At 44.7% G+C, this 25,180-nt stretch overlaps 1 protein-coding gene across 1 annotated transcript in view; it reads left to right on the top strand.

The window, feature by feature from the left end:
• Positions 1 to 22,623, top strand: part of LOC149343367 (uncharacterized) — a 331,497-nt gene extending 308,874 nt beyond the window's left edge. The window contains exon 4 of the mRNA XM_089542378.1: positions 22,475 to 22,623. The gene's annotated coding sequence lies outside the window, so the exon portion shown is untranslated. The remainder of the gene's footprint in view (positions 1 to 22,474) is intronic.
• The last annotated feature ends 2,557 nt before the right edge of the window (positions 22,624 to 25,180 follow it).

The raw sequence follows: 25,180 nt of genomic DNA, 5'->3' as shown, positions 1-25,180 counted from the left end.
GTTGTGCTCTACGAGGTGCGGGATTAGCAATTTTATTTTTATTTGCTTTTTCTACCCGTACTAATATACGTATGTCCAATGCATCGGTTTAATTCAGTTTGAACATGTTTGACAATTATTTTTTTGAGGTTATAAAGTTTCAGTGATAAGGTGACCGCAGATGGACTTAAGTAGAACAGAAAACTGGGCGAGTTGGTGAACGTTCAACATTATGTACAGCGCGAAAAACTAAGACAGGGGAAGAAACACGCAAACAAACAAGCGCTGACTATCAACTGAAAATTTTATTAGGAAACTCGTGGTTATAAAGGCTTCCCAGCATGCGCAGGCGCACAAAGCCTGAAACAACAAAACAACAAAAACAGCAAAACCGAAACAGCAAACCAAACCACACGTGTGCATTAGCCTCATTGCACTGCCGCAGTACTATCAAGATATTCCAGTTCTACCTGGTGTAACGCCACCGAAGGTTTTGCAACGCATGGAATGCGCGATGTGGCGATCAGATACGCCTCTACTATTTCCCGGAACTTCTGATCCCTGTGCCTGAAGACAACGTCAGCACGCCCGAAGTCAGGAGTACACACGCTGTCATTTTCCTTACTGCAGTCACGGCAGTGCAGAGCGAGATTAGAAGAAGCGGCAGACGTCCCCAGCGACCTCTCGTGTTCTCTCAGGCGGACGTTGAGGCACCTTCCAGTCTGCCCATAATAAATTTTCCCACATGATATTTTCCCACATGATACATGAATAGGACAGGGTTATTGGAGAGATATGGGATAGGTGTTCGTCCTGCAATGGGCGTAGTCAGCCTACTGCTGCTGCTGCTGCTGCTGATGATGGTGGTGATAAAAAAATCACTTATTATACCCTTGAAAGCTACGCGTAATAGAAAGGGTGATGAATAAACAATGCTATGTCTTCAGTATTGAAAAAATAAATTCCAAGAATACTGCAAACTATAAACACGTCTTTCCTTCGGTAAACAAAGCTATTCAAAGCTTTTTGAAAAACTAGGTTATCGTGAATTAAGCTTTGCTGGTCACACAATGGTAAAATGATTATCAGAAATGGTGCTGCAAACGAAACAGGTTCGAAAGGAGCAGTTCTTTATCAATAGATACTGGCATTTTGACCGGGGCGTCTACGCTTTTATGCGAGGCCATGGTTCAAATCTTTCACACCGCGGTAACAATGATCCTGGAGAGAGAGATGAACGCAAACGCAGGAAGATTAACCAGTGAATGTGCAGTTTGCTACTGTACACGTTGAAAGGAGAACGGGGGAAGAGACAGAAAAGGGAGAGCGAAAAAGTTGATCTATATTTCACGCGTCGTAGGCCATAACTAACAGGATACACAGGGCACACGCTGAAAGTTTGGGACCCTGAACTGAATCTTGAGTCCTTCAAGAACTTCAGGAGCGCATTCACAGCTATCCTCGAAAAGCGAGGTTTATTCCAAGGATCCAGAATCTTGGCTTCTCTAAGAGGACCAGAAACTAAGCGCCGGAGGTAAGCAGCCAGAAGAACATGCTCACGCTCAAACCGAGGGTAGTCACAGAGTAGGTGCTCAAATGTCTCATCCCACCCGTAGTTATCACACGCACTAGCGTCTGCCATTGCGAATAAGTGGGAGTAAACATTTGTAAACGCCACGCCCAGACACAGGGGGTGGGTTGAGTAGAAGTAAGGGGCTAAGGTGGTGCAAATGGCATGCCGAGTTTGCAAGGGTAGACCATGGCGCTAGTACCTCGTTTCGGACAAGCACTCGCCGATGTCTCGCTGCGTCACCTCTTGTCAGTGGTATCTGACGCATCGGGTGAAACCGCGTGCTTTCTTCGGAAGTGAGCAAGCTTTGTGCTTGAAAATCATGATTGAAACTGAAGAAAGGCAAGATATGCTTCATAGTACACGAAAAGCTATAAACATGGCTGGAAATTTAGCATTCCTAAGGTTGAAATATTCTGCGAAAGTGCATTTTTTTTTTTTTCGCAGATGGGCACGACCACCACGAACCTCAAAGCGCGACTGATATATCCACTGACTTAGGGTGCCAGTTATGCACGTCTTCGACTCTTTCACCTTTAATTCAATTAGCCTATTGTACGCCGGCGGCCTATGCTCCAGTGTCACGTTTCAGCAGCAATGTTTTCAACACCAGCTGTGTTTCTGCCAAATTTAGTCCACGGAAACGCTTGCAACGCACATCTCTGTACCACTACCGCCACATAGCTGGAAACGCGAATATTAGTTTTCATCTAAAAACGGCGCACAGAAAAACACGCAGAACACAGAAAGAACGAACAGGACAAGAGCGGTCTTGTCCTGTCCGTTCTTCCTCTGTTCTGCGTGTTTTTCTGTGCGCCGTTTTTAGATGGATCGATACCAACTAGCCCAACTTTCTGCTTTACTGAACTCTATTAGTTTTTTAGCATTATTAGTTTATGGAGAATACGATGCTCAGTGCACAGCGTGAGAGTGTGTTGCAGTTTAACACGAGGCGTGATTAGCATCGATGATAGCGTAGTGCTTTCGTGCAGTGGCCAGCGAAGCCGATCTGTTCGCGCCTCCGCGGGTTCGAACCCAAGTGCGGAATTTTTTGGACATAACCCACAAATATCGCAAGATCTTCCTCGAGGTTTACCCATCGAAATAGTGTTTTCGCACTAATAGCGATAAGTTGGCTTAATTTGCAAAGCAATAATAAGAAAACATCCGCTCTTAGACGCAGTAACGAGGTTGCATTTGCTTAGCCATATGCGGTAAAGCAGTACCCAAGCCTATTCTGCGCACTTTTTGGATAAACGGCGATGGGAAGGCTTTATATCTTGCGACGATATGTAATACGAGCTTCATATCTTGCTCGGGCCGCCCTCGAAACGTAGTCATTTTGCGCATTGCAGAATGAGTATTGCAGAAGTGAAACGGGACGCTCGAGGCGAAAAGGCAGATCAAACCCAGTCCCTGAGAAGATATCAATAAGAAGAATGGAAAATGTTTTGGGTACATTCCATTATATATATATTACATATATATATAGTAGGCTGCAATATGCGAAATCTTGCCTCGCTTGGCGAGAGGCAAAACTCCACTCGGTCTCTCTGTAGGTTATTGACTGCGTCTTTAGATCACTTTGCAAGTGAAAAAAAGAGAAATCACTCAATACAACAAATAAAAGAACAGAGTTGATGCATCGCACCAAATACAAATATCCCTCATTGATAAAGCGAGTGACGCTTTCTGCCCACATACACAAGACGTGCCATCTAAGATGCGAGCAAACAAAGCGCTGCTGAAAGCACAGTCGACAAACACTGCGCACGCTGTTGCGAAATGCCAGCTGGGCATCGACCTTGACTACGCGTGTACGCGACGATACAACAGCCAACAGCACGAAATAACACGCCCGCCGCAATTGCTCTAATATCGAGGGTCTTCTATACAAAGAACAGCCGCGCTTCGCGCACGCTATCCCAACCATTGACAATAGAGGAAGGCCATTCGATAGGTCTGCGAGATGGCTACAATCGTGGTTAACGATCCCTCGCTTGACCCACTGGAGCGTGTGGAGTAGTACGCTGACTTGGTAGAGTACGTAATACATGCAGCCCTTAGTCGGAACCTATTTCCCGTCCAAAGCATCCTGTTACAGATAATGGGGCTTTAGGCATGGAATTACAGAGATGTACCATCGAGGGGAAAACTCTCCAAGCTGCGGAAGCCGGAAATGAAGCCAATAGCTCCGTTATTAGCCGTTCTCTGGATACCTAATTCTGCTGGCAAAAGTCTTCCTCCAGAGCTTCAAAGTGCGGTAGTCGAATAGCGTAATCTCTGCTAAATAGGGTACCTATGCGCCAGGATCACTTTTTATGCGTCCTAAAGGCTTTTGTTCTCGACTGAATACATCGAAGATGGCGTACCTGTGCTAGTAGGCTTCACAAGACCAGGTACGGCACTGTGCGTTTATGCGTTGACGTTAGTGACGCAGACGATCAGTGCTCCTTCCTGTGCAAGTTGTTTTAAAGGGAGAATGTTATGTTCTCATACTCTCTTGTTCTCATTACTTTTATTTTTCTGATGCACAGATTAGGAAGCCTTCTTAACGCGAGCATAAGGAATGCGCGCCAAGCATTACCACATACATCATGATGATGCTGCTACACCACTGTGCGACAGAAATTTTGTAAGGAGGATGATATGTGCACTTGCTTCAGTTAGTTCGACTTCTAGATTAAATGTTCGCTAATGAGCCAGATATTCCTAAGCGCATAACTCGGGTTTCAGACGAAGCACGCAACTAAAATAAATTAACCTGGTTTTGGATCTTATCTTACGCTTTTCTGTCTTGACTGTGCGTTCTGGCATGCATTTTATGCGAGCCGAGTCTACAGAGCCAGCTCATAACGCCGGAAAAGCAGTGCATTTCAAGAGGAGTTGCTATCTCGTTTAAAATTCTTGATTTGCGTACTCGCTCTCTACGACATTCGTCGGCCTGTGCAGATTCACGAGACTGCGTGCTTAATACAGAGATCAGCCAATGCAAGGAGAATAGCCCTACAGTGGTATTCAGGCTAAATCTTTTTCAGTTCTACAGTCTCTGCCAGTGATAAAGCGCACTTTCCTCTGAAAAATAAAAAAAGAACTCCTTATGAACCCTGTCAATCGTGAACCTCTGTCAAGCTGAACAGTTGCGCTCCACGGGGTGCATTTACATACTAACGCGATGCCCTATTTTCAGAATTTGCGACCAAACCACTGGCTGCTTTTCTTCTAGGGGTGTGCGAATATTCAAAACTTTCTCATCGCGAATCGACTTTCCTCGTATTCGACTATTCCATTGAGTGAAACAGGGTACGCTGTCAAATAGTTTTCGAATAAATGGCGCGAAGTTGCAATACCGACCACCGTATTTATCTTCGACGACTGTTCTAAAACCGCTACCACACCAACACAGCCTACCATCCTGCAGCGATTAGCACGAGTCGGATTGAAAGGTTCAGTACCGCTACGCGGTCCATTCGTATGACGGTGTTCAAAAGGTTCACGCATGTCCTGTAACTCTGGACGACGCAGCAGGGCTCATGAAATTTAGGCAAACCCTGCCTTGCTGCCCGACCTCGGAGACCGCGTATCATTCGTAGCTGTCGTCCTCTCCCGTTTGTCTTCTGTGAACAAGATCAAAATGCAATTGTCCGCTGCGTATCGCTTGAAGGCCATAGATTTATTATCGGACTTTGGATTCCGACCACTTAGTCGAGGTTAGTGTTGCGACTTTTAATTATAGCACTGTACCCCGGCACCTTCGCTGGCGCTTCAGTGTTTCGCACGACTGGTCATTTTGTATGAATCGCCGCACATGCAGGGAATCTTAGCACGAATATTCTATTCGCATTCAATTCGGTTCCATCGCTATTTGATTTGTATTCGATTGAGTTTCTAATTAAATTATTCGTATTCGATTCTGTTTTAAAAAAGTACTGTTCGCGCACCCCTGTTTTCTTCAGTGCAGTCTCAAGGGGCAGTTTCATCTCCAGCTAATCTTCATGAAAGGCACAGAGTGAAAAATGGTTTCTGACTGGTCAAGTGTGATCGGTAATATTTTCTTTTTATACAGGCAGGAAGTTGTGGGAACACGATCTCTAAAACTGTTCTTGCTCTGAGCATGGTTATAATTTTAACGAATGGTAAAACAAGTAAAATGTATTAATTATAAATAACTATAAATGTAATTGCCAAAAAGAAGGGTCTCAGATATTACGGAATATTAAGTTGGAACTAGCTTGTCTCGCTCGGATAAAAAATGAACGAGGTAAATATAAAATAGAGCTGAATATACATAACAAAATAACACCGATAAGGCGGATGCAGCTCAGAAAAGCATGAGGTTAAACAGCTGCCAAGCGAAACGACCCATGCGAATGGCTTTGAACGTTTCCATTAGCGGAAGGTCCGGCGGCAGATGGCCATTCCGGCTTCGAGTCAAGTAGGCTCTTCAAGTAGACCTGAAGGCCTTTCTGTTTTTGTACCTGCCTGAGAATGACCGGGAGGAAGAGAACTTTCTAAAAATGTATAGTGCACAGCATTTCTTCACACCGGACCACTCTCTGGCGAAATTTTAATCTCTACCGAGTTCGTTTGGAAGTTTTCGTTTCCACTACTGTCTTTTTTCCCAACCCAGCCATTTTTGAAGCCCGGGCTTAAGCAAGAACATCCGAATCGAAACGTGTACACGGCGTGCCATAAGCACATAATTCAGACAATCAGCTCCTGCAAGTCTGCCGCTTGCCTCTGATGATCTTCGCTACGGTGCTTCGATCTCGTTTCTTCGTGCTTGCTAAATAGGACACCAGACTGCTTATTAACTCGAACTTTAACAGGTCCTTCTGTTTTCAAATTACCCCAGATAGCTGAATAGGAACAGTCCTGACTTTAAATTAATCCTTGAACATTGCTAGCGGACAAGCCCTGCTCGTGCCAGTCTTAGTGACGCAAATGTAAAGATAAAGCCCAAGATGTCACTTAAAAAAAAAAAACTGCCTTTTGTCTTATCAGCTCCTGCTCTTACAAAACATGTTCTCTCCAGAGAACTGTATCTTCGCATGCAGTGGCTGCTTCGAATGCAAATCAAGCTTCCTGGGCTTTGTAGATGGCTTCTTTAGCAAGAAGAAATACATTACCAGCAAGAGCAGGAAGTTAATCTACGGCTCATTATTATGGAAGGACGCATAGCAAACAGTGTTGTTTTGGCATGTAAGCCGAAGGATTGAATTCATTATTGAAAGCTATCCTCAGGCACGCCGCACCCCTCAGAAAATTGCTCCGGAAGTGGAGGTCAAGAGACAAAGTATAGATCGAGGCATAATAAATGAATAAGAAAATGGGCCTCTCCCGCACCACTAATGTATCGCGGTTTCAAGCCAATCAAAATAAACGAATTGGCCCGTAGGCAATTGTAATTTCACCACCCGAAGGTGGAAAGACAATACACCTCTCTTTATGGAGCACCAAGCTGTTTTTGATCGAAATGGCAGAGCTGTCCACCAGTGTGGACTGTTTTTTCATTGATCGCCACCCCACTAATCTTTACTCGCTTGACTGTCGTCAGGATGAGATCGTCCAACACTTCTGCAGCTCCGCAGTTAAGGCAGTTTATTTTCTGTGTTTAGTTTCAAAACTAAAATACGTTTCGAAACTGAAAGTTTGCCCCCGTTGATTAGGCACACAGAACAGTTTGTTGAACTCGAGAGAACTGGCTGTTCTTGCTGTTGTGTTAGGTAATTTCCATCTAGTCTTGATTTTATGGCGTGAAAACAAAAAAAAAAACACTAAGGTAGACAGTAGAATGGAGCGGCACTTCCAATTAATTTATTGCGCACACGTAGTGTACATACATAGAGTATATAACTTTATCTCCACATGCACAGAGATGTCGGCTGAAGGTCAAGATTGACCTCATGAAGCGCGCTCGAGGAATCTTTTCAATCGTGCGACACTTCACTTGTATTGTACATCGCTAAGAAGCAATTCCTGGAGTCTGCTTCGTCATGTCGATCTTGATCTATGAGCGGCCCATCTGCGCATGTGTCGATGACAGCTATTTATGCACGTTTCATGTGTGTAATAAAGAAGTTGGAATTGGTGCTGCTTCGTCTTGTTTTCTGCCTTTTTGTTTTGTCTCTGTGTCGTTCCTTAAAAATAAAGAATTATCGTTACAGAAGGATGCCTAAGGGGGCCAAAGTTGGTTCGGTTTATGTGGGTTCAACGTATGTACCTAATCGATTCAGACTATGAGGGATGGCGTAATGGAGCGCTCCGGAATTTCGATCGCCTGTGGTTCGTTAACGGGCGCTGACATCGCACAGTACACAGGCCCCTAGAATTGCGCCTCCATCGAAATTCGACCGCCGCGGCTAGAATCGAACCCGCGTTTTTTAGACCAGCAGCCGAACGCCATATCCACTGAGCCACCACAGCGGAGAGGGGCCAACGTTGGAAGAAATGGTTGCTATGCAACATGCCAGATGATTGCACAAGAAGTAAAGCGTGCACGCTATAGAGGCCACCACAGGGAAAGAGGGAAATGATAGCTCTGTAGAGAGAGAGCCAAGTGGATTCCCTACAGGGCTGTATCTGTCGGAGTCATGATAGCATCGGCACAATGTGAACGAACAGCGCTAGAGGAATGTTTCCCAGGCGGCAGAGTTTTCCCTGAACCGATTCGCCTGATTAGGGGGCGTCTCAGCCCTCTCTCTATACATTCTCGTTAATGGTTCATAAGTCGGGTATCACTGCTGAACAATCGGCGGAACAGTGCAAGAGCGGACCCAGCACACATTCATCCCCGGGGTGTGTTCATCCCCGGGGTGTGTTCATTGGTACCGGCAACGTAAAATCACCACTGGGCGACAGCGATGATAAAGTATCGGTGACTTCCTAATCTTTTGGAAAGCTGTAGGAGGTGAAAAATATTTATGTTAGGATACACTTACGGAGGTTATGCATGAGCTGACCCAGAAGGGGTCAGCCCTCACAAGTACTAGGTGGAGGTCTCTAGTTCGGGACCCCAGTGGCGTCGGCCGCCGCCCGCGCCCACCCGATCAAGGCGTGTTGGGCCTGCAGGTCAGAGCAGCCGAGCAGGGTCGCCTCCCAGTCCTCCCGGGTTCAATTGGGGTGAGGGGGAAAGCAGGGTTGGAGGAGCTGCCCCACATTGCCTAATAGATGTCCGAAGACTTCTGCGAACAGTGCTGACAGCTGCCCGAGAAAGAAGGGTCGAAGTGTTTGAGAGCTGCCGGGCACAGCAAAGTATTATTATACAGGCGAAGCAGAAGCCGCTCCTCCGCCCTTGAGAGACCTTTGAACAGGCGGGGATAAAGACCGTGGCTAAATTGATAAAGTAAAACAATGTATTTGAAGGAGTAAGCGGGAGTGAATTCGAGTCCCTGTTCGTCGGGGTCGGAGAGGAATGTCCGGTGAGAGAGCGCGTGGGCGGCGGCGTCGGCTGCCTCATTTCCCTGAAGGCCCTTGGGAGCAGGAGCCCAAACGATACGCCGGTGAGCGGGGTACCCGGTGTAGACGCTGTTTTGGAGAATGCGGTAGGCTAGGTATAGTACCCAGCCCTGCTCGACGTTCCGACAGACCCCTCGCGAGTCGGAAATAATTGTTTTCGAAGTGGAACCAAATGCGGCCAACGCAATGGCGACCTCCTGCGCGCGTGTTATGCCACGGGCTCGGAAAGTAAGGCCATTCACTGTTTTGGATTGGTGGACGACTGCGCGCGTTTACCATCCCCCATGGTGGGGGCCAGAGCAATCCACGCAGTATACGCCGGGTTTTGATCCATAATGGCGGGCCAGGGCTTCCGTTCGCGCCAGGCGCCTGCCATTTTGTCCTCACGGTTCACGTTCGCGGGAAGAGGGCGCACGTGGAGGGCGCATCTCCACTTAGATGCAATACGTACACGCTCTTCCATGAGAGTTGTGTGAGAGTAGTGGATGTGTAGTCGGGCAAGGAGGCGGCCACCCGACGTCTTCGAAAGACGTGTGTATTTGTTAGACAAGTGGGCTTCCCAGAGCTCCCGAAATGTGTTCAGCATGCCCAGCCCCAGGAGGCGCTCGGTGGTGGTGGTCGCGGCTATGTCCAGAGCCCACTTAATAATATTGCGGAGGATGACTTCGAGTGAATCCTCGTCTTGCTTCCACAGGTAGACGTACAGGAGTCGGATGTACAATTGGACTGGTTACAGATGCATGCGCCAGCCGCAAGGCGTCCTTACATCGTAACCTCCCCCGCTTGTTAGAAACCCGGCGAACTAAGCGGGAAACCTGGTCCCCCACCTGACGGAGTTTTGCCAATGTCATTTCTGACCGTCTGTTTGGGCGTATAAAGAGCCCCAGTACCCGGACATTCGAGAAGCGTGAATGCTCGAATGTAGTTTGAGGCAGGCCATTCTCTCCCCACCCTTAACTAACTGTAGATTTTTTCTTAAGTTCCTCCACAAAGAAACGCACTGGCGACTCGAGTAGAGAACATACATGGTGCTGGTCTACTGGTCTAGCACTCTAATGCAATCAATTTTTTTCTCTGTTTGGACGAGCTTTTTTTTGTCTAGCTTCGATATTGCTGCTTAGAAATGTCAGTATACTAAGCAGTTTCGCCTGCTTTTAAGCGGTTCCGTCGCATCGATCCTTGTCAAGCTGCCTCCGCTCGCCCACAGGGCATCCTGCAGATAACAATCCGAAGCAGCCGTTTGATTTACGGCATCGAACCTCTTTTCGCAATCCCGAGCGGCTGACGTGAAACCGGTAACAGATGACGAAATGTGATATGGCAGTGTCTGCTTATAATCTATCAATCTATTGCACGCCGGAGAAGTGAAGCGACGGATTCCAGTGTGCTCTTTAGCTAGATGGAACACGACAGCTGCTACGATAAGGCGTCATAAGAGACATGCTACTATTTGTACATCCTCTAGAGGACAAGTACTAATGCCCTAGAGACAAGCGTATGGCCTCTGTACTGTCTGGCTTCTCTCAGGGCAATAAATTTATCTAATCGACAGCTGATATTTGGTAGTGCAGTGGCAGGCTGCGATTCGTGTGGGTAATTGAGAGCGAACAGTTCAAAAGCGCAATCCTAGAGTTGTTATACCGTGTGTTTTACCTAAAATATCCCGCACTTTTTGAAACCAGGCTTTTTGAGCTACAGGAGCGCTTTTTTTGGAATAACGTTGTGAGCGGTGTAGCGCATCAAAATGCAGCTAAGACGTGTTGACTACTAGGTAATTAATATTAAATAGTTCACTTTTTAACTGTTATTGCTGGATTCCTTGTTTACTGAGAGCTATGTAACCCACCGTGTATAATACCCATACCAGTTGCTAAAACTTCGAAAACGCCGTTGCCATCAACGCTGTGTTCCAAATTATCTTCGTTGCATCGACAAGATACGTGTACTGCAGGTCTTGCTTTGCTTGCAAGTTTTTGGAAAGCGCCGCGATGTAGAGAAAATTTGCAGCGCTACAGCGCTGAGGATAAACGCGTTTTAAAATACCTTAAAAAGTGATAGGGGTATTACTTACGGTGGGCTACACGCCTTTCAATAAATGAGAAGAGGAACAGTAATAATAAAATGTTAGCTATTAAATATTAGGTAAGCAGCCGACAAGTTTTTAGCACTGATTAGCTACATTCTGATGCGCTACATCCCTGCTAATACTATGGCGAAAAACGAGCTCTACTAGCTCAAAACACCTGTTTTGAAAATTGCGCGACATTTTTGGTGAAACACCAAGTATGCTCACTACATAGATTTCTCTCCAGAAATATACAGCACGGAGCTTCTGCTCCTTGCGGCCCAGTATATACGGCACTGTAAATGTAGGAGCTAATCGAAGAGGGTATTATACACTCGGTAATGACGGCAAAAAGTTTAGCGCCCTAACCATTCTCTCTTTCTTCAGATGTATTACTGAGAAATTTTTGATCCCTAAACATTCTCCAAATGCATAAATGATAACTCACTAACCTCTTAAACAAGAAATAAGCCTACAATATGCATTCGGAATATTGAACTAGCGTACCCTGCAGTCATTGCGAAATACTGTCCTCTTCAGCTTAGTGCTGAAAAGAATTCTTGATAGTCTGTATTTCGCCCTCTCTTTTTCCAGACAAATGGATATCTACAGGGATCCTGATTGCATGTGATACCTTTGTCTGGTTACTTTGTTGCTAACCTTGGCGCAAATACCACTAGGTGTGAGCGTCACGTGAGCGAAATGCATTCGTGCAGGAAAGGTAAATTCTGTGCTGTGAACCAGTGTTCGAGTTTTTACAAGGTGCGCAGTGTTACAAGCAAGAGCAAGTCAATCGGAGCATTAGAGCCATTATTTGACGCCGGATAGCGCACTCTGCGGTAAGTGCAATTTAATCTACAACTGTCGAAATGGCTTATTTAGCTGCAAAGCTAATATTTTCGCAAATCCTACAAATGCCACGGAAGAGATACTTAGAATTTTTTATTAACAGAGGGGATTCTGGTGAGCGTTAAATATGTGGTCGTGCATGGTGCCCCTCTGCAGTCGTTAAGGGAATGTCCAGGTTATCCGGGCCACTTGTTGTAAACAGGCCTCTGACCTACACTAGCAACTCTGCATGACGCCGCGTAGCTGAATGTGGGAAGTTAAACGAAAGCTTTAGGCCGAACGAAGCACCATAATCACGTAAACTGGTCTTGTAAGGAATTAGCAAGAGCTTTTTGTGCTGCACGCATTCCAGTTTCGAGCGAAGAGTGCTACCGTGGATTATTGTGAGTATTCTTTGCCTGTATCAGAGTATATTGCATGCATCGTTGGCTATTAATCCCCAGTTTCCTTTCTTTTCCGAGCCTACGAGCTGTTGTTCTTCCGTTCTTTGCTGAGTTCTTCGGAAGCACATTTATTTTGCAGCCAATTCTTCCATCGCCATTATAATAGTCAAGATGACCTGTTTATGAGCAATCATGTACGCGACATACAGACACACGCTCGAATGGGTAGTCTCTCGTATATGATTAGAACGAAGCAGTAAAATTAACAGAGCAATTGATAGAAGCGGAGGGACAAAACTCGGCCAAGAGGTTTTTTCGCTTCAAGTGCCGTACTAAGACATATGCACTGCAGTGAAAAATAATATCGGAACGAGTTCTGATCAAAAAAAAAAAAACGAAAGCGTGCTACGCTCACGAAAGTTCTAGAAATGCTTTCGACCTCTACAACAATGCGAATATTCAAAATTACTGACAACAGTTAATATTCCATGTATTTTAGAAGGTTTGTACTGTACTTTGCTCAAGTTTTCTTTATTTTCTTTGGCATAGACTGTTCTGATCTTTCTTCTCACTATTCCCATTAAATTTGCATGTATTTTTACCACTCTCTAGTTGCCATGTCTACTGGCTCTTCACTGAATATATATTCCGGTAGGATAGTCGTACACCGCCGCCTATAGATCTTTCTAAGACATGATGAGTGCTGGGCTAGACTAGTTCACAGCGTTGGTGACAGAATACTGATCTCATGGGGGTGTAATGCAAAAGCATTCCCTGAGGCGCCCTCTGCGTTCGCCTAGATGATCCTACAGGTATAAGTTATTATGAAGGCCTTGAGAACGGTGTGATTTATGGCCTTTGTGCTGCGTGGTGGCATGGGTGTTGGAGAAGTCATTGTGTGCACTAATACTATCGTAGACCCATCGGTGAACTGTTTCGTGTTGCCGGTCATTAGAGCGGCTCCGTGAAAGAATGCCTCAGGTATTCGCAACGCGTGCGATTATGGTTCCGTTCTCACCTGTGCTGATGCCATTTGTCGATAACAGAGTCTTTGACACATCGAGGCTGAAGTCTCGCAGCCATCAGATAGCTAATTGTAGACACACCCAAACATAAGTGGCACTCTTCTTTTACAAAATAACAAATTGAGGTTGTTTCATTGCCTCCGGCCAACATCGTTAAATGTTTGTTTGAGCTCTGTGAAATGATAATGATGTCGAACGGGGACGAACTGAGCTTGACAGGGCGGAGTTCGCAGACGACCACGACTCGGAGGCCTCCTTGTTCACTTGCCGTGCAACAAGCACGGAATGTCGCAGCCATCTCCCACTCTCAGCGTAATGCGAGGGTCGATTTGTTGTTCACTTGGCTTGTTTTCAGGATGCTATCTTTCGTTAGAAACTTAGAAAGGTACATTTTTGTTAAAAAGCTCGGATTAAAGACTGACGCTTTCGACCACATACCTCTTTCGCCCAATCTGCTTCTACTTTGCTGGATAAAAACAATCTAATTGCAAGAAAATGTTGAGGGGTTACTTGCCTTTAAACTCTGGTACAATATGCTACTTGTAAATTGGGAGTGCTGTGTCTACAGCACGACGGCTGATAGTTCGCATGAGCGCATGTCATCAAGCGATCCTGCTGATCACCACGGTGGTCTTCCGTCAGTACCATTCAGAAGAAAGATGAGAGGTACTCGCTCATTCCCTTTGTGCAGACCTTTTTCTCGAGTATCAGCCCATTTTGGTAGCATGAAAAACGCAGTTCAACATAGCGACTCATCTTTAATCGACACATGTGCATCGAATGCCATCGCTAAACCGAGTCAAGGCTTTTCGTGCATACTCCTGGCAAAAGAAAGCTTTACAACAGACCATACTTTCCGATTCACCGTCGAGACAAATCCGTGCAGCTACGAGATGTTGTCCTGTCAGGAACCAGAACTTAGAAAATATGACCTAGCCCTCAAATCAGGCGCCTGTCTAACAAAACGAAACCCTTTATTTTATCTCTAAGCTAGTAAGCACTAGTCAACTAAGATGATTGCCTCTGAAGCTTGCGCTATATCACCGAAGAAGCAAAACTCATTTTCTTATCTAAACCCCATGTAATATTCGGTGCGAATAACCCAGCGAGTAAAAAACACTTTATTGTTCCCGGACTCATGAAGCAACCTCCTTAACATAAGTCTATTTGAAACGAACAATTTGTTCATAAAAACCTTTCTTCCGCTCAGCATTATTTACTAAGCATTGATTTCTTCCACAAAGCAAGTCTGATCATTGTTACACAATTTTTTTAAGTTTATTCGTCTAACACTTCGTTAATAGAAAAACTTTCACAACCCACATGCTTGGGAATCTATAAAACTTATACTGCATAGTGTGGATAACTTTATTTTTGGCACAATGTTTAACTGTATTATTTTGCCCTCTTTCACGTTTCAACTCCCCACTTTAATGCCTTGGACCCTTCGTTTAAGCAAAAATAAAAATAATATTCTTCGACAAGCTGAATAGGAGCACTTAGGCAAATGGGTGGCGCATACACGACCGTTCATCGTCCGTTTGTGTTCTGGATACTGAAGTTAACACAGGCTGATTGTAACAAAATACTTGGCATGTTTAGAAAATAGCATGAAGGTGATAAAGTTGGCCAGAAGCATAACTTGTAGAAAAAATCTAATAAAAAAAACGCGCCTCCATTCAACTTAAGGCATGAGGGCACTTTCCGGAATGATTTTTTATTACCTGACAAACAGGCAATATCAGTTGTCTGCAATAAAAGCAACGTCGTTTTGCCAAAACAGATGAAAAAAACGTTTATTTTTATTTTCAAGAACTGCACTATATAAATATCTGACACAGTCATAACAATTCAATTCATCTCAAGGAAAATTGCATATGCTGTTCTACACACAAGAATCTGATAATTATGACAAGGATAATTATGATACCATTTATTGTTATTGTGTAACAATGAAATAACAAAAAAGGAGTGGCTTTCGTACAGACACCTTTTGAGAAAAATGGGGCAGTAAGAAAAAGACTCGCGTGATATATTTATTGTGCTTCATTCCACAGCTACTTATAGAAGATATTCATGGACAAAGTTTTGTTTAAAAAACTTGTAAGGAGATAAAGTTGAGATTGCTTAAGAAGGAAGAGTAAAATTTAGTTTTGAAAAAAAAAAAACGAGAACCAAATTAGGTTAACTGAAAACTCTCTAAAGCAGTGTCCATGGGGGTAAGATCTTTCACATTTCTACATCAGCCCCTCCTTTTCTTGCCTTTCCTTCATTTGCTTGCACGGCAGCCTGCTTATTTTTGCTTGTGTTTATTATGGCATTAGTGAACCGAAAGGAAGAATTCCAGACACTCTGTCTGTCACTTGTCAGGAGATCTTTCAGTGTGTGCACATAAGGATTGATCTAAATATTCTGCAGGATGTCTCGCTGGACAGATACAGACAAGACGGAACATGAACAGAACGGCAGAGAGACGAAACGCACCCCTCTGTGTCCCTGTGTTGGAATTCTTGAAATGACACACGATATGATACAAATCAAATACCAAGATTTGGTAGGATGATGTAATCCCAAATGTATTCCAAACGTGTAGCGCTTGTTTCGTGAGCGGTTTAGTTACTGAATGCAAAAATATTCACATACATGCTAACAAAGTTAATTATAGCCTAAACCTTGAACGAAATAAAAGAAATAGCAGATAAGGCATAAATTAGGTTTTCATTTGAAAGGAACACATTAAGTTCCAGTTTCGAGACTGGCTTAGATTATTAAACTTATGGGTGTGTTTTTATAACAGGTTTATTATAACACAAATTTTATTGCTGTTGGTTCAGAAATTAATCGGTATTTTGATGAAGCAATATTAAATGTTTTCAATAATTCTGAGTTTTCAAAGTGTCCTCATAGCTTAAGAGAAAAATACGAAAATAATAAACTAGCATTCTTCACATGGTGTCACAGCACCTCGCATTCATCTTGTTCAAGACAAAGGAATTTTTTAGTGACGGAATGCCCTTCTCTGATGTAGGAGAGAGCGGGAAAAAGTCATTTAGTTCACTTTAAGGGGAATAACGTCCCATAGCGACTAAGGCTATGGGAGATGCTATAGTGGAGGGCTCCAGATAATTTCGGCCATCTGGGGTTCTTTACCGTGCACTGATAACGCACGGTACATGGGCCTCTACCATTTTAGCCTGCATCGAAATGCGTCAGGCGGGGTCGACATCGAAACTGTCTTTCGGGTCAGCAGCTGAGCGCCATATCCACTGAGCCATAGTGGCGGCTAGATCGGGCAAAATGTGACGCAGATAAAAACGCCACCTTTGGTTACTTAGTGACACCTAACATTTAAACGATGTAATGTATTAACTCCCTATTTATGTGAAATGGCACAACACATGTCCGCTATCCCTGAGTGCAAGGTTGAGCGCATTGGTTATGTGTAAGCAGAGGAAAAAAATGCGAAGTGTCTCTTAGCGAAGGAGAAAGCGGTCGGAAGGGAGACTAATTGTGCAGGGCGGATTTTTCTATTCGGTGCAGATCATCCAACCTTACGTCCTCGATTAAGAGTCATTGCTTTGGGTTATTGGTCTCGCCTAATGCAAAATTTTAAGAATTGTTGCGGCTGAAATAATTAAAATAGAATTATTTTAGCAGCAGGATGCATGCGGGGCAAAACGCGACCATGGAATCTTCTTGGGGACTAAAGTAAACGTAGCGATTGTATTGCTAGCTCAAAGGTGTATAGAGCTTTCGAGCTCTCTAGGATAGTCTGACTGTACCTAAGTATAAAAATGACTGCCGATTATCACGCAAAAAAACATGAATAAAGCTCTCAACAGACACAGTCAGCACCGATGACATCGAGCGTTCTGGTGTTTCGAAAGGCGGCCACCGCACAACAATAAAGGAAATGAGTGAAAATGAAAAGTAGAATGTCTACAATAATTCTGGATAATTTTACTGTAATACTTTGTCTGCGGGCTTCAACAGCTATTTGGAGTACAGAGTCTGAGAATGGAGTACGCACACATTTTACATGGCTGAGACAAAGAGCAATTACTGCGCAATCAAAGCAGGAAATTCAAAAACATCGTGTAGCCCAGTAGTGCAACTGTGTACACTGTAGTGGGCTGTGGAACAAAACAGTGCTCGATTCGGTCTCAGTGCAATGTCTGACAATAGATTAGGTCCACAAAGATTTTCTAGATGTTTGTAGAGCTAAATAAATGTATACTGATCGCAAGGATGAACACTGGTAATTTTTGACGGGTGTCTTATTTTGCCCTAAGCTTTGGCTTTTTTCGCCCCATGGGATGTGGCATAATGGGACATTTTGAACTTTTAAAGCGCATTAAATCCTCTGTTCCTACAAAACCGCACTTTTATAGTTTTGTGAGCATGATGCCAGTAAGTTGCAAAATATTTCTGCGCCATTAATTTTTGTTTCTATGAATAAAATTAAAAGCTATAATTTGCAAATTTGTGCGCCGTTTTGGTCTGCTCTCTCGTAACCACGATTCATAGAATTACCAGGATTGTAATGTTTCACTCAAGTTCAAATTGTGTTACGTGCACAGAAATATTACCTTCCTCTAACTCACCACCTCGTAAATGGAACCCAGCCCTGTACGAGCCCCGCAGCTCAAGTTTGTTGTTTCATATTGCTGTTTTTTTTTCTAGAGGTCATCGAAAAACCGGTGCTCCGAGAGAGAGACCGAGACTGAGACTGGGAGAGAGAGAGATTAGAGAGACCGGTGTTTATGTGCTGCGTGAAGTATTTGAACTGGTGCAAAAAATACCTGCGCGCAATTGATGGTTTCCCTAATGGGTCCCTTCGCCCTTTCTGTTACTGCACAAGTGCGTAGCATAGCAGCGCCTGTCACACAATGGCATCCAAAGGTTTCTCGCACTCCTATATTGCTCTTGAGCAGGTTCCCTACTCCTCCTAAACGAATATTCTGGCTATCCAAAGATATGCAGCATGTATTTTATTACCAGCATTGTGCGAAAAATTGAGAGTTGTGCTTCTAATCATAGCTCTACTACCCACTGCCGAGAAGAAGGAAATCCGGTCATTGTTGCTGCTTACTGATGGAAATTAGGCGGTGAAACTACACAACGGGCCATTTTGTCTTATCACAGATTCGAAGCCCTCCTCCTGAGGGTTTCGTTACAGGTATGTGAGCGACCCAAAATCATACGCAAGCGTCAGAAACGCGCTTGGTGGCCATGTACTGCACCCGCGGTTCCTTCTCATTCCCTCGCACTAGACATTTCTGGCAGGTGATTTCACGGCAATCAGTGTGTTCCGTTACCCACATGCCGATCGCCGGCTGGTATTGTGACCGGGACAATTTGGTAGCATTGTGCCTCCCCTAGGGCGTGTTCTTTCGCTATGGTGGCCCGGGGCACGGCACAAGAAGAATATTTTTTGCATACGTGGTCTTTCCTTCCTTGCATCTCAGTAGAAACAGATACGTTTGGTGTCCTTTTTAGTATACCGTTTTAGTTTTAGTAGACGTTATTAGTATACCGGAGAAGTACTAGCGGAGAAGCAGGCGGAGAAGCAAGCCGGGTCCGGAAAACCGGTGTTCGTTTATGCTGATAGGTTTCCGATATGCTGAAAGTCTGTAATGAGAGTGGTTCATGAGAAAATAATGGTCACATGTTGTGCCCTCCAGTAATGATGATTAGGAAAGGCACAGATGTCTGCATTCTCAGTCACTGCTCAGCCCATACTCCAACCTCCTGTGCTGCCAACACAGTCAAGCACAAAACTGGCATCGTTTGATGTTCAGATCAACTTTTTATTGCACTACTCTAGTAAAGCGTCTAACTGCGTTTTTTTTTAAGCTGTCTTCCCATCCAATTATCGCGTGGGCATGCAAGTTGCCTGGAAATTTGATCGTTTATTTTATTTGCGGAGTCTTTCTTCGCTATTTATACTTATTTTTTATGAATTTGGGGACAAGGTAAGACACCAACAGGCAGCTATATACGATTATTGCATTTTCAGTTTTGCGCGCCGATACCGACTGTATAATTTAAGTCTGATGTAGAACATCTATAAGGCCTCAAGATAGAGATAGAAACGCTCACGCAGTTTCACAACTTCTCAGCAATCACTGATTCTCCGAAAACGGATCACTAAACCGAATGTTGCCAGGGCTCCAAGAAACCGGACCTCAGGACCCTAACATTTCATTGTGTTAATACAATGTCTCTAGAAGTTTCTACAGAAGTGCGAGCACGGCCCCTTCCCTGTCTGGATGCGGGCGGAGATCGATGTTTTGTCTATGCTAAACCATAATTAAGTTCATCGTTCTAACAAACACAATGGTCCGCGCTCGTCGCCGAACTAACACCTTGACATTACATACAGCCTGGATTTGTATAAGTAAGTTCTTTAATCAGGAAACGTCTAAGCTTACTAACATTGCAAAGCGGCAGAGCATGTTAAAGATAAAATTTTTAAATCTGAACATGTTTATTTTAACCTCTATAAATGAACGAAGCTAAAGTTACTATGAGGAAAATAAAAAAAATGGGCATTTCAAAACGCGCTTTAAAACCCTTACATTTGACGCTTTCTGCAGAAGTTCAAGACTAGAGATTAAACGCATGAAAAAAATCTGCCAGCATGGTCGAGACCCGACTGCTTACAAAACAGCACAGTGGAATCTTTGAATACCGTGCAGTTTTCATACATTTTCTCTACATCGGTGAAAAAAAAAATCCGTGCTTTTCGGACTTGACACGGGTTCATGTCCGCACTGTCGGCATGTCTCACATCCCTCTCGAAAGTTCATAAAAGAGGGCTGCTTTTTTTTTACCATTCCATAATTTTTATCGCTTCCACTTTTACCGATGGAACGTATCAAACCCAAGCGAAAGATTCCGTGTCATCTTTCCTATTGAGTGCGCTCGAGTAGTCGAATACTCCTAACGTCGGCAATAAGCTGCTGCGGAGCACCACGGTGGTAAAAATCTCACGGAAATCATGTACACAAAGCACACGAGGAATATAGACTACCAACAGGCCGCCTTCACTTGAAAGGCCAGTGAGATCAATATGCTTTCTGTAGCATAGTGGGCGTGCATGAGTGGGCGTAGAGCCCACTCATGCACGTGTGCTGGAAGCAATGAGATCGACTCTCCTTCTGTGTATTCGTTCTGCATAACCGAGTAACTGCGTTCATGAAGTGCCAATGCCGTGTGCCACAGGATAGTGACGTTCGCAGTGTGTTCTCCGTGCTCTCATCCTCCCTTCCCTCCCATCACCCAATCTGCAAACCGTTTTCGTCGAGGAAGCTCTTGCGAATGGTAGTGCATCGATTCTTTCTCCCGTAAGGCTGCATCGATTGGGAATGTTCAGTTGCACATGGCAGATGTGTTATGTGGTCGTCTCAGCCACTAATCTCGCAGAATACCTCCAACACACAGAGGAAAACACTCCAGGAAAAAAAAAATACAGCACTAGGACGAAGAAGAAACCCCATTGTATGCATAGGGACCAAAATAAAAAAGTCGGCAACCAACGCAGAGTCCATCTCACTATATAGCCTGCAGTGTAATCGGAACCCCAAAGGAAGTCGTCCTTCATAGGGGAGAGGGAAAGGAGGCCGCGACGCCAACAGCAATGCGTGCGATTTGTAGCGCAAATATTCGCGGTAAAAGCGAGACCTCGCGTTTGTTTGTGTTCGCGATTGCTTTGGTGCCTCCGGCGTCTTACGCAAACATTCCATCGCCCGTTGAAGAGCAGCGGGTTCTTACTACTGGTGTTTCCCATTTGCACCCTCCCTCCACTCGCAGTCTACCTTTTATTTCCTACCGTTCTCCTTTGGGCCATGTGGATTAGCAGCCTAGGGTGACGTTAGATCGGTCCTAATACTGCGCACCAGGCTACCCCAGTCAGCGCCGCCAGCGGTTCAGAAATTAGGTTACGCATTACAGCATGCCGCTTGCACTTGCCGATGTAACCAGTAAATACAGTAATGTTTTTCCTCTAGAAACATAATTCCGAAGCTTATCAAGGTAAATGGTATCATCAACGGTATAGAAAGCCTTTTTACTTTCTAAATGCACAACTACGGCAGTTTTATTCCTTGGTATCGAGAGGTTTCCCGAGAAGAACAACATAGATCTCATAAGGCCTATGGGAGGCAGCTCCTGCCATTGCAGAGAAGTGGAGCGTCGCTTAACCGCAGCACTACAGCGCCAGGACCGGGAATCTATGAATATAAAGTAGAAAATGATTAATTCCACATATATGGGCATTAAACCACTATTGGTATCACGTCATACATTAAGGCACAGCTTAAGTACCCTCTACAGCTTTTAATTCCATCCTGAAGCAGTATTTTTTTTTCATCACTTTGGTAAAAAATTCCGTCTTGGAGGATTGCATACGCTTCGACTTCAGCTTATTGCAGATCTGAATTGGAACCGAGAACTACCTTTTCTTCTACAGTCAACAGCCGGAACAAGTGAACAATAAAAATGTGCAGGCAGTCGAAGGAAACGCTATTTTCGCTCTTGATTACCAGACTGTTAACCGGCGGGAAATGAGACAGGATCTCAGTCTCATGTACTCAACAACAATAATGACTTGCAGTTCGCAGAAACCAGCTGCATGGAATTGGCTGTTGCTCTCGTCTTGCAATAGCTGCAACAGACTTGCAATAGATGCTACCTCACATATTGAAGAGGCCGCCTCGTTTACTTAGTGGGAATCACTAGCCCTTCTGTTGCCGGTACTGTCGCGGACCGTGACACGTGTCATATTGTTAGTTTGCATTTCTCGATTACGTCTTGATCTCTGTCTTGTCTTCACTTGAATTGCGCGGCTGCTGTCTAAAACAACTGAAGTATCGTGCTAATATAAAACCTGCCGTTTGCACCGAGCTCTTACAGAAGGTACAAACATCAAATATGTCTTGGATGGGAGTTTTGGGAACAGCAGCCAAATGTTAGAAAAAACCGCGCGTAGAACGACGCGCAGCGCCCCGACCGCGGCTACCAGTCACGTTCTTATTCTTCCAGTTATTCCGCTCTCGTGGTCAGGATTTTCAGTCACTGCCTAGCCTAATTAGATGTATTCTGTGACCAATTCTTAATATGATATTCTTCATGTATTTTTCAGAAAATGCATCACCAACTAGCCCGGCAGCTTGCTCTCCTGAACTCAATTCCAAGACATCGCTGCATATCATAAACTGCTGTTCCCTTTCAAGAGGGCGAATGAGAGACTACCGAAGCATTCTTGTTTAAATTTATCCCCAACACTTCCCACTCTAGTTCTCTGAATGCCCCATGCAAACAAGCGTTCAATAAAACTGGTTATACCATGTCTCTTTCTCTTCAGAGGCTAATTTCAAATAATGCATCAATGCCTGTACAGCAATTGCTTCGGCGAGGTCGCCAATACCGCCTGAACATTTTATATGGGGCACAGGGAAGTGCAACACTGCCGCAATTATCACAGCAGCTGCCGGAAAGTTTGTGTGGCCATGCACATGGCACCGGCGAACCAATCAGAAGCTGGCGTCAGCCGACGCATTAACATGCTGTATCGAATGAACCATCCGGCGCATCATGTTTCGTCATTCGATTAGACAATCGAAGCTCACGAAAAACTGGATATCCACTCATTCGTAATTGTAAGGCCAATAAGAAGATCAATAGAAAGGTTCCCTTCCAGTATGCAGCAGACGAAACTCGTTCAGAGAGAATTCATGCGGAAAGTGCGTACTCTATTTCCACGCGAGTACTTCTGCCTGAGTTTTCGGGCGTAACAAATCTGCCACTTCCATAGTCCCATGTTCCGGAACATGGTTCCACAATTACCCAAACACTTCACCGTGCCCCATATGTTTGCTCTGTCAGCGGAAACTTCGAAATCTGATCAGAGTTTCAAAACCAGAGCGCTACAGTACGGAGCTAAACTGAGCGCAATTTCACTACGCATGCGGACAGGGTTCCGACATTTACGAAGTTTGTGATGCGAAGGCAGGCAACGAGTGCTCACAGATTTCCTCGTAATTAAACTAATGAGCAGATCTCGGGAGTGTTCTACTGGGTCTGTGCGTCGCTCGCTCGCTCGAGCGGAGATATATATCCGCGTAGGGAGCTGGCTCTTAGTGTAATCTGGCCACGTGCCTGTCTCAGGGCTGCAGATGAACCTAGCATGTGTTTTCAGATTGCGCATTCAGCTTGCGATGACGCAGTCCTGTCAGGCTCTAATTATCAGTGATGTCTTTGTTCGCATAGCTTAAATCTAACTGTGCCAGTTAAGAGGAGCAAAAGAAAGCTCTTCGTATTCAAACTCCAGAGAAAGGCAACGTAATCCGAAATCATGTTAGTTTTATGGTTTTGACAAATATTTTCAAGCGTGCAAGTTAGTTGGTAAACACACAGCAAAAATAAAATCGATCAAGAAATTAAAAGTGCACATATTTTCAGTTACTGTGAATTCGGAAGAATGGAAAGAGAATGGAAAGTTGCAAACATCGTGAACCGCAGCTCTATGGCCATGCCTTGACGCACACATATGACGATGGTTGAACATAAATGATAGGCAAATAAAGTACATTTCAGAAACGCGGCACAAACTGTTTCTCAGCTGTGTCGTACAGTGTAAGAGAGTGCCCAAGAAAAGTAGCTAACATAGTGTAACCCGAGCATAGCATAAACAAAGAACAGTGGAACGGCAGGGGAGGGGAAGGGGAGATGAGGGGTAACTAGGCTGTTCACATTTTTTAACCTTACATGTTGGTTGGATGATGAAGTGAGCGAAATTGATATGAGAATGCTGAATTGAATTGAATGGTGAGGCCACGGATTCCGTCTTTCGTTAGGCGAAGATAATCAGTTCGCAGGCGCGCTGCTTCCCGGGATATTCGTTCACGATGCGACCAAGGCCAGTCTCAAAGTAGATGCGACAGAGTCGCTTTGAACCGATAGTACTCACATACTGCAGAGTTTGCCATTCGGATGAGGAGGGTGTAAGAATTTGTCAGCACCACGCGTTTCAGCAGGCAACAGAACAGCGTTGCACCGCAGAGGAGAAAGCCGGATGGTAGGTTCTTGCCAGGAACAAGTCGAGGTTTGTTAAACTGCGCCGATTCTCCGGGTACAGTCCATGCAGCTGAAGTTATGTTGCGGGCAGGCATCCACAGATATTTTGTAGCCAAAGGTCTGACAGTGCAATTGGCAAAAAGTGCTCGCTCCCATGGGTCGCTCGTGAAACGCTGTGAGCGAAGTCGTGGCCGGCAATGCTTCTGGCAGCCACTGAAAAATGGGGTCATGACCTCCTTCAAGTGATCAATGTTTTATTGGTTTGAAGTCAGCCATTAGTTCCTCAGGATCGCTTTGTCGTAAGGCGGACTTCAGACGCCACAGGACCACTTTCGAATCCAGCAAACACAGCAAACACAGAATGTTGGTGGCTTCTGTATTAGCAGCATCCCGAAGTGCGCCCACTTCAGACGAAGTTGGCACCTTTATCTTTGAAATGTTTTAGTTAATATTTACCTGTAAAACCAGGATGACGGCTTCATATATTAGGCTAGTTGATGAAACCGAGCTATCCGCGTATACGTAAATACGGTCAGTATATTCCGCGTGGAGTCAATGTAGTATCACGTGTTTCAAGGCGAGCGTCGATATGCCAGCTTCCTTCGTATTCGAAAGTATAGTTAGGCGCACACATGGGTCGCACAGACGAAACAACGGCTACAAAGTTCGCCCGACAGATGACTAGTGACCTGCTGTTAAATTTTGAAAGGTGGAGGTAGTCTTTGTGCCGGCAACGAAAGCAGTTGATAGAATCCAGGTCAGATGTAAGACA

Source organism: Amblyomma mixtum, chromosome 5 (genome assembly GCF_055824585.1).
Source record: "Amblyomma mixtum isolate Tamu chromosome 5, ASM5582458v1, whole genome shotgun sequence".
Taxonomy (NCBI): Eukaryota; Metazoa; Arthropoda; class Arachnida; order Ixodida; family Ixodidae; genus Amblyomma; species Amblyomma mixtum.
Note: the sequence above shows the minus strand (reverse complement) of the source record. Positions and strands in the feature narration are given on the sequence as shown.